General features: G+C 41.3%; 1 pseudogene; it reads right to left on the bottom strand.

Annotated features, from left to right (window-relative positions):
* LOC142912679 (28S ribosomal RNA) overlaps positions 1-5,000 on the bottom strand; it is a 10,652-nt pseudogene that overhangs the window by 2,438 nt on the left and 3,214 nt on the right.

The raw sequence follows: 5,000 nt of genomic DNA, 5'->3' as shown, positions 1-5,000 counted from the left end.
CTTTGTGGAAAATAGTAAAATAAAAAAACCAAGTCTTCACCTTGGAAAATAACAAAATCTAATCTAAAACATCTTAAATAAAGCTTGTCTGTAGTCTTCTTTGTAGGCAGAAAATAGTACGTTACAGGACTCTCAAACTGATGTATTCCAAAAATAAAGAATTAAAATAACAAAGTCTAATCTATATAAGCGCTCTTGAATAAAGCAGTGTAAAAAAAAAAATAGCAATATATAAAAAAAACCAAGTCTTCGTCTTGGAAAATAACAAAATCTAAAAGAAAAGAAAAGTCTTCTTTGTGGAAAATAGTAAAATAAAAAAAACCAAGACTTCACCTTGGAAAATAACAAAATCTAATCTAAAACATCTTAAATAAAGCTTATTTGTAATCTTCTTTGTAGGCAGAAAATAGTAAGTTACAGGACTCTCGAACTGATGTAGTCCAAAAATAAAGAATTAAAATAACAAAGTCTAATCTATATAAGTGCTCTTGAATAAGCTTCGTGTAAAAAAATAGCAAAAAAAATACCAAGTCTTCGTCTTGGAAAATAACAAAATCTAAAAGAAAAGTCTTCTTTGTGGAAAATAGTAAAATAAAAAACCAAGACTTCACCTTGGAAAATAACAAAATCTAATCTAAAACATCTTAAATAAAGCTGGTTTGTAGTCTTCTCTCGAACTGATGTAGTGCAAAAATAAAGAATTAAAATAACAAAGTCTAATCTATATAAGTGCTCTTGAATAAAGCTTCCTGTAAAAAATAGCAAAAAAATACCAAGTCTTCGTCTTGGAAAATAACAAAATCTAAAAGAAAAGAAAAGTCTTCTTTGTGGAAAATAGTAAAATAAAAAAAACCAAGACTTCACCTTGGAAAATAACAAAATCTAATCTAAAACATCTTAAATAAAGCTTATTTCTAATCTTCTTTGTAGGCAGAAAATAGTAAGTTACAGGACTCTCGAACTGATGTAGTCCAAAAATAAAGAATTAAAATAACAAAGTCTAATCTATATAAGTGCTCTTGAATAAGCTTCGTGTAAAAAATAGCAATATAATAAAAATACCAAGTCTTCGTCTTGGAAAATAACAAAATCTAAAAGAAAGGTCTTCTTTATGGAAAATAGTAAAATAAGAATACCAAGACTTCACCTTGGAAAATAACAAAACCATCTTGAAAAAAGCTTATTTTTAATCTTCTTTGTAGGCAGAAAATAGTAAGGCGAAAATAAAGTCCCCTCTAAGCTCTAAAGTAACAAATACGACGTGTTAAAAAAAAAAAAAACTAACAATAAAAAAAAGAACCAAGACTCCGTCTTGGAAAATAACAATCTAAATTGTGGAAAATAGTAAAATGAAATAAAAACCGACTTCACCTTCGAAAATAACAAAATCAATCTAAAACAAATGACATCTTAAAACAAAACTATTATTTGTTTCGGAGGTTGTCTATGACTGTTCATAGACCGCATAATTTCCACAGAACATTCTCAGAATATCAAGAGAGAAAAGCAGCGTTCTGCGGGAAATCATCTTGGCCAGTGATGTCGTTCTGGGTTTGGTCAGGCCCAGGGAGGTAAGTACCTCGTTATTCTCAAGGGGCCACTTTCCTCTTGCCCCAACCGGGAATCCAAAGAATGTGACCTTGCTAGCCTTCGTCAGCACTTTGACTTGATCACCAAGAGGGGTATAGTACGAAACTTTGTGCGAGGCAGCATCTGACAAGGTATTCTTTGAAAGCTCAAAACGGACGGTGACATCGATCACAACCGCCTCCTCATCTTTTGCAAACACGAGGTCAGGCTTTCTCATCTCTCCCGTCTCGGATATGAACCGTGGCTCTTTGTATACAGACCAGCCCAATCTAGCCGCTTCGTCTGCCAGAATGTTACTGATCTTGTTATGTCGCGCAATTCTTGCTTTCTGTACTGCAGGACATTGACCGAGAATGTGCGAAAGGGACTCGAGTCTGGCAGAGCATTTCCTGCAGGAACGTAAGGCCCCATCTCTGCCTCTGTTCAAGCTTTCTCTTGTTGGGTAAATATTTGCCCTTAGTTGTAGTGCTGCGATAAAGAAGCATTGTTTAAAGCCGCACCATGGCCTCAACCAAGCATTACTGATTCTATCATGCGCAAAGTTTACAATGCCCCTTCCTTGAACCGGCTTTTCGCACCATCTCTGAAATTCATGCTCCCTCCAATCGCAGGGTCTCGGATATACAGGTTCTTTTGACACCGAGTCCCTGAGAACGAATGTTGGGATTGCATCACTGTCACCCCCTGCTCGTACCCACAAATTACGGTATTCTTCCTCCATACCCTGCGAGGACACAATATTACGGGTGATAGCATCGGACGAGTTTGCTATACGTTGCAGCCTTCTAACTTGAACCGAAGGGATTGTTTTTTCCAGTTTCAAGATGGCAAGGCCTCCGTCTCGGGCTCTGGCATATAACAGTCCATCACAAGTTGAAGCGGGAAGGTGGAGCCATCCTTTTACCGCCTTTCTAATCTCTTGGTCCAACCCACGGAGAGTTGATTGCTTGCAGTCCGAGTGGTCTGCAGGATATAACAATCTGGGTAGGGCATAGGCATTGAGTAGTTCAACCTTCTGAGTTGGCTTCAGAGGCGCCTCATCGATTTTCGAGATCCATGTCTTTAGCTGACAATGTAGATCAGGCTGTATAGTGCCAGTCCAAGGGCCAATTTTCAGACCAAGGTATTTCGTTGATTCATCAGGTTGGATCATATGGACATCTTTATTTTTGATAGTCCATGGGTCGCAGTTGTTCACCGTATATGAATCTTTGGTTGGGCTTATCATGAAGCCCTGGCACTTTCTGGCCTGAACCTCCAATCCCGATAGCCCACAAAATGATTCCAAGATCGCTAGATTGGCGGCCATACCAACCCAAGATTCGCTCACCAACACCAAATCATCAGCAAACGCAAGAGCTGTCACGTGGTCGGTATCAATGGAGTACCCAACTCCGTGTGACTCTAGGGTGCATATCAAAGGGTCCATGGCAAGATTGAAGAGCAGGGGTGACATGGGGTCACCCTGTTTGACACCAACACGTATGCTAATTTCTCGAGTCGACTCGCCATTGCTTTTGAACGAGGTCGTACACCGATCGTAGGCGTTCTGGATGATGCCCACCACGTGTTCATCTACTTTCTTGTGCCTTAACACCCATAAAATATGAGCATGCGAAACCGAGTCAAAAGCTTTCGCTATGTCGATAAACATGACAGCCAACGGCCTGTGCAATTTCTTAGCATGTCTCATAAGGTCCTGTAGCACCTTAAGATTTTCAGAGCAGCCAGATGCCGCTATAAAACCACGCTGCCTTGGGTTTAAGGGACAAGCACGAGCAAGACGTGCAGTCATTATTCTGGAAAATAATCTCAGAATCATTGAACCGATCGTTATTGGTCTCCAGTTCCCCAATTCTTTCAGCTTTTCATCGTCCATAACCTTAGGAATAAGAATCGTCCTATTCTTTTTCAACTCTTTGGGAATAATTCCTGTAATCATCCATGCATTAAATAGGGCTGTCAGTGTCCGACCCTCGGGGTCGGAAGCACAGATTGCAGCCCTTGTTAGGCCATCTGGCCCAGCTGCTGACGTTGGTTTAATGGCCCGTATGGCAGTCTGAACTTCCTCCACCGAAATTAGGGGCTCAAAGTATTCGTTATTTGCAACACCTGATGACTTAAATTGGCCCAGGCCATTGAATGGCAACACCTTCTCCCATTTTTCGCAGTAAAAACGATATACATCTGCGTTCGGGATTCGGCATTCATGACGTTCAGTGCCATCCAGGACTAAGGACGCAAGAAGAGAGCGGTTCTTAAAGAAGAGCTTCTGGTGCTTCATGAAGCTTCCTCGTTTTTCCGCTCTCTTCTTCATCCAAGATCGTGTGGGTAATATCCTGGGTTTAATAATGTCGTTCTCGGGTTTTGAACGTTTGCCTTTGTTTTTCACCAATCTCATCGGACAAAGCATCAATGCTGTGGCAGTTTCTACGAGGGCATCATGTTGGCCCTCGCCGTTAAGCCAAGCCTTTATTGCCTCCATTGCAGGCTTTTCCAAGGTCCCAGAATTCTCATTCGTAAGCCGCTCAGCTGCTTGAGCGAGTATGGATGAAGTCCCCGTTGTTACATTTGGTGGGGGAGACAATGTCTCAAGAGGCCTAGAAGAAAAATGTAAGCTGTCTGACATGGGGGCCCCTGTCTTTTTACTTAGGTCCCGTCTCTTGTCAGAGACTTGCTTGTTGGTCTTAGTCCCAAGCGCTTCAGCAATGATCTTATTGATATTCTTTTTCCCCTGAAACTGCAACTCTAGAAGGGCCAGCTGTTCTACTTCCTTCAAAGACCAGCAGCTACGGTGTACCCCTCTCTGCGAGGTACCCTTTATACCATCTTTAATCCTTTCCTCATTACGGGTGACTGGGTGAGCATGCCTCTTGTGCTGCGAAAGGCCACTTAGAGTCGCAAAGCGTGCCTGGCAACATTCACAGACCATTGGTAAGCTTTCCTCAGTTAACTTTATTCCCCCACATTTGGGGGCATGACAGGCAATCGATCGGTGGTTTGAGTTGGTTTTGTCACATTTAGCGCACTTAAACACCAGAGGAATGTCTCTGTGTTTGATGTTAAAATGTGCAACAAGTTCGGATGCTTTGCCCATGTGTTGTTTACAGATAACGCATATATACTCCAGACTAGGCAGTACAACCGTGATAGTTCCCTTGGTGTCAATGGGAAACTTTCCCAACACGGGTTCCTCAGCCGATATGTCGAGGAAGGACTCCTCCACATCCTCATCATCCTCTGTAAAGTCATCTGAAGAGTCATCTGAAGAGTCATCTGAAGAGTCATCTGAAGAGTCATCCGACTCAACTAGACTTTTAATCTGTTCGTAAAAATCGTAGTTCATCTCCTCTTCCTTTTCCAAGGACGAGTTATGGAAGGTCATGGAAGGTATACTAGTCATTTTTAGC

Source organism: Petromyzon marinus, unplaced genomic scaffold (assembly GCF_048934315.1).
Source record: "Petromyzon marinus isolate PM22_M1 ecotype Great Lakes invasive population unplaced genomic scaffold, UKy_Petmar_22M1.pri1.0 PM_G_Scaffold_21, whole genome shotgun sequence".
In the NCBI taxonomy this organism is placed as follows: domain Eukaryota; kingdom Metazoa; phylum Chordata; class Hyperoartia; order Petromyzontiformes; family Petromyzontidae; genus Petromyzon; species Petromyzon marinus.
The sequence above is the reverse complement of the archived record's forward strand: the minus strand, read 5'-3'. Positions and strand labels throughout refer to the sequence as shown.